The sequence below is a fragment of the Neofelis nebulosa genome, chromosome 3, assembly GCF_028018385.1.
Source record: "Neofelis nebulosa isolate mNeoNeb1 chromosome 3, mNeoNeb1.pri, whole genome shotgun sequence".
In the NCBI taxonomy this organism is placed as follows: Eukaryota; Metazoa; Chordata; class Mammalia; order Carnivora; family Felidae; genus Neofelis; species Neofelis nebulosa.
In genome coordinates, this window is record NC_080784.1 from 78,941,862 (window position 1) to 78,957,056 (window position 15,195).

Below are 15,195 nucleotides of genomic sequence, written 5' to 3' on the forward strand. Positions count from 1 at the left end.
GTGAGTGATTACAAGCTAGCCTAGTTTTACATCCAAGAAGAATTCCAATCAGGATTCCAATTCAGGCTTTCAGTTTTGTTTTTTTTTTTTAAGTATATGTATTTATTTTTGAGAGAGATAAAGGGAGGGAGAGAGAGAGAGAGAGAAAGAGAGAGAAAGCGCACAAGTGGGGAAGGTCAGAGAGGGAGAGAGAGAATCTGAAGTGGGCTCTGTGCTACTCACAGATCTCGCAAACCATGAGATTAGGACCTGAGCTGAAATCAAGAGTCAGTGCTGAGCTACTCAGGTGCCCCCAGGTTTTCAGTTTTAAGCAATTCTTCAAATAGTGTGCTTCTTCACTGTTTTATCCTCTGGATATTTGGTCTGTTGTCCTAAGACAAGAAAACAAAACAAAACAAAACAAAACAAAACCCCTCTGTTTAAAAATTTAAAAAACCTCATCATTTCTATTCTCCATTATTCTAAGCTTGGAAGCCAAGGGGAAAGTTCGGTAAATATATTACCTTGACTTGTTGCCCATTGTGGTAGCACCTTATTCCCTGTTTCCTCCATCTTGTGTTCTTGAAGGGATTTGCTATACTTTTGATTAATCTCTGAAAAGCCTAGAAAGATATCAGCATCTCTTAACCACTTTCTCCATCTTGGAAATATTTGTGGCAGCTAGGCCTTTCTCCACTAGTGGAGATCAAAATAAAACTACTTATAGAATGGAATGCTTGGGAACTTTTCTGTCTTTATTTCAACCTTGGTGACATTCCTGCTTGCTTTATTACCAGTTGGGTGTGAGGAAGTCAACTAAAAGAAATGACCAGATATAAGAGATATAGTAATTGCTGAAATGTGCAAGTTTGGAGGCTTCTGCATCTGGACCAACTCAAACTTCTATTTAGCTTTTCATTTTCAGAAAAATTCCAAGGCATTTAAGTCCTGCTTTTCTTCCATTTTTTTTTAATCCACTGTTCTATTTTTCAAGTATCAGGTGTTTATAGTTTCTATACTGAGTTCTAATATAAAAAAAAAATCAGATGGAAACATGCATGTTCTTCATTCATAAGTCCAAAAATTCTGAAATCTTTTTTAGAGTGTGCCCACTGTGACATAATAGTGAAAAGTTACAAGTCAGTGTTGTTGGTGAATTATGACCAAGGTCATGGAAAACACATTGCTTTTTCTAGTGGTTGCATGATTATCAGGTCTCTGATGATAAATCTGCATCCACTGGAAATGCAGTTAACTTACCTTGGTGATTTTGATTTATTAGCCTTGCAGTGGACAAGGTTGCCCATTTGTTAGTGCTTGTTTTATATTTGAATAGCTTGGAAGCATATAAATTTGAGGCAAAGCTTAAATTTGTCTAGTATTTCATATGTTATAGAAAGCATCTGATCAGAGGACTTCAACTTCTGTTATTTTGATTGTGGTACTATTCAGTTTTTAATATAGTGAGCACATTTGATTTGCATTTTAGAGCATCTCTCTTTGTGATCAATGCTGGAGTTTCTAAGAACTGTCAGAACTATAATAAAAACATGAAAATTATAGATGAACAATCAACTTCTTTTGGGGGTTAAAAGTTAAATGTTTTAAAGGGAGGACATTGAAGAACTAGTGATTGGTAAAATGTATTCTACTTAAGCTTCTCTGTGAGCTTTTATTAAAAATTATACTGAATTTTAATTATACAGAGGAATCTTCTAGCATTGGTCTGGAAAGGCATAAAGAAGATTCTTGACTGAATGAAAGGATTAGTGACTAGAATGAGAACTTAATAATATAGTCTTTGAGTGCTGAAACGTAGAATACATTTCAGAGTTAAATTGACCATATAAGGAATTATATCCCAGCCTGAGTTCTCTTTTCTCCTTCCTTATTACAGGTTGAGGCATAGCATCTGAGGTTTTTATTGCAAGCTGAGGCCTGGCACCTAATAGGAGATTTTGAGTGTTAGTCCTTGTAGCTGGGTTTCTCAGCTTCCACAGAATAGTCATTTTGGGCAGGGTAATTGTGGGTGGCCAGGGGAGTTGTTCTGGGCATTGTAGTTATCTAGATGCTGGTGGCACTACACTCAGTTGTAATAACTGAAATTGTCTCTAGCCATTGCTAAATGTTCTCTCACCCTGGGGGCAAAAATCACCCTTGACTGAAGACCACTGATGGATGTTCATGATGCAGGAGAGAAGAATGACCCATGAGAAGGTATCTATCTCGAATCCATCAGTGTGTGTATGAAAATAAGATGCAAATCATAGTATTTAAACCATTTGCTATTAAGCGCAGTCAGGCTGAGCTAACTCTTATAATTTTAAGCCAGTGAGAGATAATTTCAGTGTTATTTCAATATTCTAGATCTGGCAACTGTGCAACATTTGATAGTTTTGCGTTTGATGTTGCATTTGAATAGAACATTGAGAATGATCAAGTTTTTTGATGTAATTTAATACTTGACATTTATAAATACTGAAGTTTTAATCATCATGGATAATTATAACTTTATACTTACATGATAAATATTTTAAGAAATGAAAAATAAGAAATGTTCATCTTTCAGTCAACTTTTATTGATTCTTCTAAATCTTACATGCTGGAAGTGGATTCTTCCTTTTGTGAGGTATTTTACTGTTTTCTGTGGTCAGATTTGGTATTCTCCACAAAGGAGGTTAGCCTGAATTCTTGCCTAGAATAGAAAGGCTCACCTTGTTATAAGTAGTTCTATAGTAACAGCCAATTATCATCTAGTAGATTACAAGGAAATATTCTGATTCTAGAATTCTTTGGGTGTCTAATGAAGGCAGACATATGTGAGAAGTAGGAAATAATCACAGGGTTGTCAGGGGTCTAGAAAACGAATTCAATTATTTATGACTTATTTGGAATTGGTTTTAAAAATTTTAAACAAAAATTTTAAAGGTGGATAATTATAGATTAAAAAAAGAATAAAGGAAAAATACAGGGATTAGGTACTATCAAGCTGCTGAGCTCATTATAACTTTGGGGCAGTGAATTTGTTTCTAGAAGTTTCATTGGAGCTAAGGCAAGAGGTAAGTAGTTAAGCAGTATCGATTGGGTTAAGTAGTATTCATTATCTGCTTTTTTTAAAAAAGCGTTTAAAAGCAGTTTTTTTGGGTCACAAAGTTTGTCCAGAGAAACACGCTTTATTGTAGGATTTGACAAAATTATATTGATAAAGTTTTTTGTTTAGAGATGTTAAGATATATAGTCAACAATGTTTGCTGTTTTATAAGATGGAAACATGTTGTCTGTTAGCTCTCAGAGTTTTGAGCCTTATAGGATGGAAAGCCTTCCCTTCTGTAGGCCTCAGAAGGAAGAATTCTAAGTGGAGGTTACTAATTTACCACATTGTGTGTAAAGACAATTAAGGCCTCGGGCCAGTGTCTGATTTTACATAGTATTGCAACTTCATGCTAACTCAATTATAAACTATATAATTGTAACTTTGTGAGTTGACTCACTTATTTGAGATACTTAATTTTTTTCACTTAAAAGTTGAATAATTTTGCCAAATTAAATACATTTAGTATTCAGTACATAATGCTGAGCTATTACAACTGTTGTCAACAGAGACCAACGCTTCTTTGAGAAAAAATTATGCCAGTCTCAAAGAGTAGGACACTTCCATTGTTTTTGTTGCTTTCCTCTAAAAGTCAGTCCCATCACTAAACAATCCATGTTATTTAGATATAGATTTTTTGTGTACTCGGATGCAGACATATTTAATTTCTTGAAAGATGTGTATTGAATGGGGCATGAGAAAAATCTCAGATTTTAACTGTAATAATGTGATTCAGATTTGAAAGTGGTAATATATAGGCTCTATGTGAGCATTATACATTTATTTTTTTTTACTATTGATGGTCTCTGTCCATTTGGTCAAATGCTAATGATAGAACAAGACATAGGTCAGAGAAATCATTCTCAGCTGTTCCTATGTGAGGTGGAACAGAGGTGAATAAGTGATTATTAGAATAACTAGTAACTATTCTGGACACCTGGTGGATATTTGTGATTTGTTATGAAAAAACTTATCATGGAATTCTAAAACATACTAAAAATACTATGTTTATACTTTTGAAGTGATAAAGTGTAAAAACATTACCTTGTTCATCTTTAGTAATTACTCTGTAGACTTAAGACAATTAACTTGATATAGAAACTGGGTGGTTCTTTCCAAACAGGTTGTTAATACAATTCTAGTGATGAGATGATCATTTTCTAGAGCTGTTTTCAGTACAGCATAGCCAATTATATGTTTTCAAGGGGTGGAAGTTATAAGCTTCTAATATGATTTATGGTATGGACATAACAACATAAACTATTTTGGAGTGAAGTTCCTTGATCAGTATCTGATGGAAATTTGCTCTTCAGTATTTCCTCTTGGAATGTCTTGCAATTTTTAAACCTAATTCTCTGTATTTGAGAAGTTTGGGTAGTGTGTAAAGGTTTTATTCTGATGAGTATTAAAGAACCTAGGACCTAAGCTCTGTTTGATTTTCTATATCTTAAGCTTATCCAGAGAGTCTCCTGCTTATTTTTAGAAATGTGAAAGAATTCAGAAGACTCTTTTCAACTGCCTTCTCCAATTTAGGCAACTTCTTCATGAAGCCCTGGATCCCAGCATGTTCCTAATGAATTGCAGATTTCCAGTTCTGGGGAGGTTTGTAATGAAGCTTTGGGGTTCTAAATGGGTCAGAGCAGATTTCCTCCTTGTCAGATTATGAGAAAATCCAACAAGCAATCTGTGCTAAAGACTCTGGAATAATAATTTTGCCACCTGCTGGTTTCTTTGTTTTTCTAGGGAGAGAAGAACATTATTGAGGACTAACCAATGAGAGTTCTTTAATGGTATTCCTTATTTAGAGATGGATCAGTTTGCTCCTCCAGCTCGGGATAGAGATGAATCAAATAAGATTCTAATACTTTAAGTGAAGAATGTTCTATTTGGCTTAGATATTTGATGGTATTTGGATTTGTTTTCTTCACAAAATTAAACATGGAGAAACAGCACTAAAGGGCACCCAGCTTAATTCTTTCTCAAACTTCAGTCGTTCTGGTTGAAGAGATGAAAAATTCTTGAGTTACTTTATTGATGATTTTCTCTCCTCTGTTTTGTCTTCCTGGAAATCCTGCTTTATAGTTGTTGACTTCCTAGACTCGTCTCCTACCTTTTGTATCTTTCCTCTCTCTCTCTTTCTTTCTCTCTCTCTTTTTCACATCTTTTTATCCTTTTGATCCTGGGTGATTGCTTCAATTTTATCTCCTAACCCTTACACTGATTTTGAAATCCTGCTTTTTAGTTTCTAATAGTTCCTTTTATGGCTGTTCTTTGAATATTTCTTATTTGTGATATTTTAGTCTTTTGATCATGGATGAGATATTTTGACTTACTGCTCTGATTTTTTTAAAAAGTTTTTTTTTTTCCTCCCTGAATAGCCTCTGTGTCATACAAGTTGCTTCTTAAATACGATGTTTGTTTTGGGCTGTCTTCCCTAAATGGGGGCTGAAAAGCTTTTTGGAAGCTCCGAGCGTTTTAGCAATGTCAAATTTAAGCTTTACTGTGGGAGATAGGCCATTGATTGGGTTGATCAACCTCCCTAGAGAAATGTGTTCTAATCTCCTTTCTGGAGGAAGTTCTGGCTGTCAGTCTTCTGGCACCAAAAAAAAGAGGGTATGGGGGTGAAAGGAATATGTCTCAGCACCTTGTATCCTGTATGCACAGTTACTCAATCTGTTGTTTTCAGTAAGGTTCCCATGTCCTCAGTTGCTTGGGATTCCCCTGATTTAAAGACTTTCTGTTTTACTCTTTCTAGACCTCAGTGGGAGTGGTAGAGGGGGAAGTGGGCAGGGGTGAGGGTCATTACTCAGGAAAGTGAAATAGGGGAAGACATATAGATGTCTAACTACTTTTCAAATAGCCTTTATCAAATCCTACTTATTTTAGGTTTCCACCTGCCTACCCCACTTTATCTTCAGTTGTAGAGAAACTGGTACTAACATTTGCTGAACATTGTGGAGAATCTGTTGTGTAACTATTAGTTCTTGGCTTTTCTCACTGACCCCTTAAGATTGAACTTTCTTGGGTCTGGGTGTGTATCTGCTCTCTGCCTTCCAAAACTTAGCTGCTATTGTTTTCTCTCCTATTCTTCCCCTTCCTGTGGGTTCATGTCTTTAAAAAATAGGCCAAATTAGACATTTGTTAAATATGCTCTTTTGCCCTGGGGTACCCTATTCAAAATGTACCTCTGATGAGAAGTTTTCAGAAGGCAGATTTTAAATTAATGGTGCACATTTTGGTGTAGAAGGTTTACTTAGCCATGAAGTGGAATTTACTTTTAGAGCAAAAAGGAAAAAATATCAATTAAACTTTTCTTGTTTGGGGGATAGATATTGCAACTATGTCTTTCTTGTATGGTAGTTTTCTATTCAACCAACCAAGTGAATTTTGAAAATTAAGGCAAAGTATAATGTTTTTATGCAGTGAAAAAGTTCACCAGGGGCTAAGTAGATATTTTAATGCAGGGAAAAAATTCACCAAAGAATAGGTATAGGTATAGCCTGACATTTCTGCAGAAGAGATCCTTGAGATGCTAATGCAGTTGACTCATATAATAAGGGTCAAATTGTTGATTTTTACAACTGTTACAACAAAGTAAAATGCTAATGACTTTTGTCATGACCACAGAGGTCTATGTGGTCATCTTGTTGTAGGGAAGGGCAAGATTTATAATTAGCTAGAGTGGAAGATCAGCTTCAGTTTACGTAGATGAAACTGGAGGCAAGAAGTAAACAGTTCCTTCTCTTTGTATTTTATACCAGGGTTAAAGCTGGAAAAAAAAATACTGTTAAAGCAAAAAGGGCGTTGTAATTACGTCTAACCTATTTTGTCAACAATAAAGACATGTTAGCAGTTTTATTATCAGTGTTATTCCAAAGTTTTTAGGTGATACTTAGCTAAATTTTAAGAGGATACTCTATAAATAATATTTGGGAAATAGGGCTTTTTACCATCACTGAATATGTGTGTGTGTGTGTGTGTGTGTGTGTGTGTGTGTGTGTGTGTATGTGTAGATGATCTAGAAGGTAGGATTGATGAGGTGAGAGGCTGAACTTTACCTTGAAGTTTGTAGAGGTTCCTCTGCTATTATATTCTCATTTGTGTCTCCATAATATGTGGTTATATCACATATTTCTGGTGCTCACTCTCATCCTCCAATTAAAAGTTAAAAAAACATGTGATTAATCTAAAAAGAGTATCTGAAGGGTCATTTCCACATGACAGAGGATTTGACCTTTGTCATAGTGATATTTGGTGTTTAAGGATGGCTCTTGGGATTTTGACTCCAAGTTAAAAGAAGCATTTATATTTCTCAGTTCACCCGGAGGAGTAATAAACCATACTTCAACTTCTGAAGTCTGTTTCAAAGTCAAATGTCTTCCCTTTGAGAGTACTTTGCTGCTCACTTATAAAACTGGAAAAGGGCATTTCAGTCAATGCTTTATTCTCCTAGTCAGGAACTGAGGCTGAGTTAGGTGGCCACCAACAGGGATAATTTAAGAGACCCTCGGAAGGCTCTTCTATCAAAACATATTTTCCTGGAATAAGCCTATATATTTCCCCCTACTTTTTTGAACTGTGTCAAGTTCTGTCCATTACTGATTCACTTAGATTACAGTCTCCTTTTTAAAAATAAAAATGTCCCAGGGAGGGTCAAGTAGTCTATTAATCAATCATTCAGAATCCAGTGTGGCTTAGTTTAATTAAGTTGCTTTTCTCTAGTTAATGGACATTTTGAGGGGGTCAGAAAGAGAGAAGAAGGAAGTAATTTTGTCCCTGTGGTTCTTCAGTGTAAGGCAAACCTTAGCAGAGGGTACTAAGGTGGGCTCACTTGACATCTAAAGACCAACAAGAAGGTATGGTATGTCTGGGATTGGGAAGGTTAGCCCCAAGCCCTAGAAGATGAACGGAGAAAGAGAAATGGGAAATTGACAAACTTTGAACTTGGAAATATTGTAGGCGAGTTCATTTTCTATAATAAAGGACTTTTAGTTAATACTATTGCTTACTTTGGAGAAATGGCTTTGTATTTTTGCTTGGAATTTGTGTTATGCTTTGTGTTATGTATATTTTAATATTTTGGGAAAGAGAATATAGACCCTTACAAAGCTATTATCAGAAAGATGCCATAAAACCTATATGGTGCTTATTCTGTCTTATTCATTAAATGTTTAATATTTAAACAAACAAATGTTTAATTCAATTAAACATTATTCATTAAACATCCATTAACTAGAGGAAAGCAATTTAAATAAACTATTTTTATTTTAAACTTAAGGGAATAAATAATCAGGGTTATGAGACTAATTATTGTCAAAAGCAAAGCAGAGATATCAGAATTATTCAGCAGATCAATTCAGAAACTCTTTGATTGAAGGAAATAACTCAGAGATGTATTTTTTTCTTTGTGTTTTGCTATGTGGCAGGGATAATGCAATGTGGTTGTATCCTTGGTAGGTTTGAAAAATATTTTAGTTTAAACTAAATTTCTTTTAGTTTAGTGTTTCTTTTTTCTTTTCTTTTTTTACGTTTGCTCTAAATTGTCAAACCTTTGAAATATAATCTATTTTAGGAATTATTGGGCTTGTTCTTATGGAATAGCATATGTGAGTAGAAAAGCAAGTGAATTTAGGGTTGCCTGGGTGACTCGGTCTGTTAAGCACCTGACTTGGGCTCAGGCCACGATCTCACAGCTCCAGGTTCTGTGCTGACACAGAGCCTGGAGCCTGCTTCAGATTCTGTGTCTTCCTCTCTTTGCCCCTCCCCCACTTATACTCTGTCTCTCTCTTGCTCTGTCTCTGAAAAATAAACATAAAAAAAAAAAGAAAGCTGATTTATTTCCTTGGTTAGTCACACCAATGGGAAGCTAACAGCTATACTAGACTCCAGATACCACCTACCACTTTTGAGTTTTTATCTCAATTACAAATATATTACCTATGAAGAAACCAATGATGTCATTCATAGCAGTTGGGCAAAATCAAATCTGAAAGGTCAGAAGCTAAAGCTGCATGTGTAATAGTAACTATAGTAGAAAGTGATGTTTAAAATAATTAAAGTGTTATCCATATATTCTTTATCACTTCTGAACTCTCAAGTGTAGTACTCTTTCTTCTGCATTGTGCAGTCTAGAAGTTAAGTTCATTGAAAGAATTTTTAAAATTCAAATACTGTATTTTTTAGTTTTAGAATTTCCCTTTAGTTCTTTTATAGAGTTTCCATTTATCTCCTGAATACCACATTTTTCAATCATTTTATCCTGTTTGTGTTGGATATAGACGGTTTCTGACTTTTAATGGTTCGACTTACAGTTTCTTTTTACCTTTATGATGATGCAAAAGCCATATACATTCAGTGGAAACCATACTTTGGATTTTGAATTTTGATCTTTCCCTGAGCTAGCAATATGCAATATGATACTCTGTCATGATTCTGGGCAGTGACAACTCCAAGTCAGCCACATGATCACGAGGATAAACTTATCAATACATTTACAACCATTCTTTTTTTAAAAAAAAAATGTTTATTTTGAGAAAGAGAGTGAGGTTGAGAGAGAGAGCACACACATGAGTGGGTGAGGGGCAGAGAGAGAGAGAGGGAGAGAGAATCCTAAGCAGGTTTCACATTGTCAGTTCAGAGTCTGATGCAGGTCTTGATCTCATGAACCATGAGATCATGACCTGAGCCAAGATTGAGAGTCAGTCAACCCACTGTGTGGATTGAGTACCCACACAACCATTCTATTTCTTTCAGTATAGTATTCAATAAATTACATGAGATATCTGACACTTTATTATTATTATTTTTTTTTTTTTCTTTTTTTTTTTTTTTTTTTTTTCAACGTTTTTTATTTATTTTTGGGACAGAGAGAGACAGAGCATGAACGGGGGAGGGGCAGAGAGAGAGGGAGACACAGAATCGGAAACAGGCTCCAGGCTCCGAGCCATCAGCCCAGAGCCGGACGCGGGGCTCGAACCCACGGACCGCGAGATCGTGACCTGGCTGAAGCCGGACGCTTAACCGACTGCGCCACCCAGGCGCCCCTATTATTATTATTTTAATGTTTATTATTTTTAAAAAATTTTTTAATGTTTTTATTTATTTTTGAGACAGAGAGAGACAGAGCATGAGCAGGGGAGGAGCAGAGAGAGAGGGAGACACAGAATCTGAAGCAGGCTCCAGGCTCTGAGCTGTCAGCACAGAGCCTGACGCGGGGCTCGAACTCCTGGACTGTAAGATCATGACCTGAGCTGAGGTCGGACGCTCAGCCAACTGAGCCACCCAGGTGCCCCTTATTACTTATTTTTCAGAGAGGAAAAGAGAGAGAGAGAGAGAGAGAGAGAAAGAGAGAGAGCAGGAGAAGAGGCAGAGAGAGGAAGACACAGAATCTAAAGCAGGCTCCAGGCTCCGAGCTGCCAGCACAGAGTATGATGTGGGGCTCGAACTCACACGCTGCGAGATCATGACCTGAGCCGAAGTCGGACGCTTAACCGACAGAGCCACCCAGGTACTCCAGACACTTTATTATTAAATAGGCATTGTGTTAGATGATTTTGCCCATCTATAGGCTAATTTAAGTGTTCTGAGCGTGTTTAAAGTAGGCTAGGCTGAGATACTGTATTTGGTAGGTTAGGTGTATTAAATGCATTATTGACTTAGGATATTTCCAGCATAGATTGGGTTTATTGGGATGTAACCCCATCAAGGAAAATGTGTATGTATTCTCTTGCTTGTGAATTTCTTGTCTCTTTGCAGGTTTTGTAATCATAAAAAAATTATATCTTGTATATTGTTTATTAAAGTACAATAAAATTTGAAATATCTACACATCTGTATTTCTATCTTACCATTTTATTATCTTTTTCTTTTTACTCCATGGTTTTCTTGACTTTATATTATAGTTCTTTCATTGAAATTTAATTTCAATAATTATGTTTTTTAAAACATTTTGAGTCTAGTTGGCACACATACTATATTTCAGTAATTATATTTTTAATTTCCCTTAAAATCTTATTCTCAGGGCGCCTGGGTGGCTCAGTCGGTTAAGAGTCCGACTTCGGCACAGGTCACGATCTCGCAGTTTGTGATTTCGAGCCCCGCGTCGGGCTCTGTGCTGACAGCTCAGAGCCTAGAGCCTGCTTCAGATTCTGTGTCTCCCTCTCTTTCTGCCCCTCCCCTGCTCACACTCTGTCTCTCTCTGTCTTTCAATAATAAATAAACGTTAAAAAAAAAATCTTATTCTCTAATTTACTCCTTTTTCCCCTCATAGAAACCGATTTTTATTATATGGATGCAATATTTCTTTCTTTTTTTTTTTTTTTCAACGTTTATTTATTTTTGGTACAGACAGAGCATGAACGGGGGAAGGGGCAGAGAGAGAGGGAGACACAGAATTGGAAACAGGCTCCAGGCTCTGAGCCATCAGCCCAGAGCCCGACGCGGGGCTCGAGCTCATGGACCGCGAGATCGTGACCTGGCTGAAGTCGGACGCTTAACTGAGTGCGCCACCCAGGCGCCCCAATGGATGCAATATTTCTTAGACTAGTCTTGTGCTATTTATTTTCTTCAAATGTCTGGTAGTGCATGGTTGATCATTTTTACTTGTTAATTGGGAAGTTTTATTAGCATAACTCGCTGGTGTAGCTTTCCTATGCCATTATATATTGCTATGTCCCCTTGAGTAAAAACTACGTATACTTGAGTAGGCATGTTGACTGGTAGATAGATGTGTACTGTGTAACAGACAGTCTGATGCTTTCCTTTGGAGTGTAAGCCTTCCAAGGAAAAATATCTAAATTCTTTAGGGATAGGCTGCATTATGTGGTATTTCTGCCAGTTGTCTGAAAGTGAAAGTGGGAAGGACTTAGCCAGCTGTTCAGTAGTTAGCCCTTTAATACCCTCAGTATTGCTGTACAACCTATTTTTGCTTTCCATGCCTGCGGGTTGTGTTGTTAGAACCTTTCTGGGACCTCTCAGGCAAAATAGACCTGTCTTCTGAATAGCCGTCATCTGCTGTTCCATGTTTTGTCTTCATACATATTGTCACACCAATAATTCCATCTATAACCTGTCTTCTCCAAATTCATTAAACTTTGTAGACGACTCAGAACTTACTGTCCATTCTGCTTTCCTTCCTAATTCACTTTTTGCTATCACATTCCCTTTTCTGCATTTGTAGATTCATTTCAGTCTTATTTGAAAGGGAGAAAGGTAAATGTTTGTGCTCAGCCTGCTATCCTGCCTCAGTAGTAACATACATTTTGAGCATAATGTTACTTAAATGCTTATGCCTTTATTTTTTAAAGAATTTCACGGGGAGTGAAACCAGGTTTAAGTATCTTCTGGTCCTCCTCTGCCCCCCTAACCTGTCCTAGATCCCTTATAAATTCTGTCGTGGACTGAATATTGGACAGATCCAGTAAATACTTCTTGAATGACTGAGTCTTAAAACTGACTAACCATAATGAAGTATTATAACAAAATATATGAAAGTTTTGTGGTGACAAATTTGTGTTCTGGTAAAAATAGAAAAACTGAAACCCATATATAATATTCACATTTAAAACATATATTTTAAAAAATGTTTATTTATTGATTTTGAGAGAGAGTGCCAGCAGGGGATGGGCAAAAAGAAAGAGAGGGGGAGAGAGAGAATCATAAGCAGGCTCTGTGCTGACAGAGTTTGATGTAGGGCTCAAACTCACAGACAGTGAGATCATGACTTCAGCTGAAATCAAGAATCATATGCTTAACTGACTGAGCCACCAAAGCACCCCAAAACAATATATGGTTTAAAAAAAATTTTTTTTAATATTTATTATTTTTGAGAGAGAGAGAGACAGAGAGCAAGTAGGGAAGGGGCAGAGAGAGAGGGAGACACAGAATCGGAAGCAGGCTCCAGGCTCTGAGCTGTCAGCACAGAGCCCGATGTTAAGACTGCGAGATCATGACCTGAGTTGTAATAGGCCGCCCAACTGACTGAGCCACCCAGCACCCCAAAACAATATATGTTTTAAATGATTTTTCTTAAAGTTTTTATTCACTTATTTATTTTGAGAGAGACAGAGATAGTGCAAGGGGAGACGGGCAGAGAGAGAGGGAGAGAGAGAGAATTGCAACCAAGAGTCAGACGCTTAACCGACTGAGCCACTGAGGCACCCCTAAATGAGTTTTACTTAAAATAATCTTAAGGTTTGCTTGATTTTATAGATAGGAAGCAGGAGTGAATAGAGGGAGCAGGATAGAAGCTGGTGGAATTAGAGCAAAGAGGCATGAGGAGAAGTAAAGTAAAAGAACTGATGATAGTCATTGGGGGAAGAGGTGCCTAAAGGCAAAGAGTAAAAAAAGGAAAATATCTGGTCTCCTGCCTCCTGCTTCCTTTGGCATGGAAGAAACTTCAAGATAGTCCTGAACACTTAAAACTCAAAATTACAACAGGAAAACAAATTTGAATTTCTGTAGATGATCTTGGGTATAAATATTGTGGATTCATGACCTGTCCTCAGTCAGAAGGTAGTTACCTAGTTTTTATACCAGTGGAGCATTTATGTGAACTAGTTAGGACATCCGCACCTTTCTTAATACTTCCTAATTAGGCTGAAATTCTGTCAAGGGAATTGTGCTGACCTCATAAATAATGGATGTGAAATTTAATTTTCCAAAGTCACAGGTGCCCAGTCAAGGATACAGACAATTTATGTATCTTTGTAGGATAGTCTACGACATATGAACATTGCTCCAGTGTTGAAATGCACGGAGCTAAGTGTGGAGCCTGCTTTTAGCAATGGTTGAAAACTTCTGAAAGCTTTTGTTTCTCTGGACACTTTGGGGACCAGTCAGGTGCATTACTGCCTAATTCACAACAATTTTGCAGGGTTTCTGTATTTTTCATGACTTGGTTTGATTGCTTTTCTAATTCTAGAAATAATCTAGTAAAATAAAAACAGTAAACACAGTAGCCAGTTTTTATTTCTGTTTATAAACACTGAGTGCCAATAATAAGAGAAGATCACTGATGGTGGGTCAAAGACAAAAATAGGTGTTACTGATAGGCTACATTTTTCTGTTGTTTGAAAATCATCTGTGATGCACCTATGAACTATTGAACAGAAAATATTCTAAAAATCAAATTCCTTTATATGGCTATCTAACCTTCCAATGATGAAGTGGCCCAACTTATGTAGCTTTTATGAAAATTACAATATGACTTTTTAAATTATAATATGTTGCAATTAGCGTCACATAATACAAAGTGCTCCTGCCTGAAAATTTTATACTTAATTTTAATCTTGCAACATTACACTATAATTGTATTAATAGTCTTACACTATCAAAAGTCAGTTTAAAAATGCATGTTTTCGATTTTACGTATGGTAAAATCTTCTCAAGTAAATTAAAATACTGTTATCTTTTCATTGAATAATAAATATGGGTTTCCCTCTGACATAATTAATAAACCTGTCCTATTCAGTAGAAAACAGAAATGTTAAATCGTACGTTAAAAAGTGGCTAAGAGTATTTCATTACCAAACCAATTCTGCAGTTTCCTTATACTTGTGGATAATGTTATTCACCTCTTGGGGAAAACCTTTGGCAAAAAGCTGAGTTTTGCTTGGCATCCTGTTTGCATCTGTTCAGTCTCTGGTTAGCCTGTTCTTGATGTCTGTTGCATGTATACTCTCTTCCATGTTGTGGAAGAAAAACAAAACTTTAGTTCTCAACCCATATTTATTTTTCTGCTGATATTTAATCTCTATGTTGAGTTTAAGATTTAGGATTCCAGGGTGATAGTTTAAATGTGTACTGTTTGCACTAATGACAATTTTCAAGTAATCGAATGGGAATCTGGAGTTTTGCTTCTTATTCTATAACAGGCTCTTCATTCAAACATCCCTGTGGTGTAAAATAAGGACATCATATGAAGTGTGCTTATATTTCTGATGTGGAATGAACCTTTTAGAATTCTTAGCCATTCAATAGCATGACTGCAGGTTAAAAATTTTCTAGGTAGAAAGCATAATTACAGTCAATGAAAGAAAGGGAAAAAAACAACAAAAGGCAGTAATAAAATTTAGTCAGTAAATAATGTTACTTACAAAAGCTATTTATATTAATGAAATATGAAA

At 36.3% G+C, this 15,195-nt stretch overlaps 1 protein-coding gene across 10 annotated transcripts in view; it reads left to right on the forward strand.

Moving 5' to 3' along the window:
• The first annotated feature begins 2,769 nt into the window (after positions 1-2,769).
• IQCM (IQ motif containing M) overlaps positions 2,770-15,195 on the forward strand; it is a 664,496-nt gene continuing 652,070 nt past the window's right edge. For 4 of the 10 annotated variants that reach the window (XM_058721193.1, XM_058721197.1, XM_058721204.1 and 1 more), the window contains exon 1: positions 2,771-3,038. The gene's annotated coding sequence lies outside the window, so the exon portion shown is untranslated. Of the gene's footprint in view, positions 3,039-4,584; positions 4,673-15,195 lie in introns of those variants that run through there. The other 6 variants (XM_058721198.1, XM_058721200.1, XM_058721199.1 and 3 more) reach the window with 3 other exon arrangements.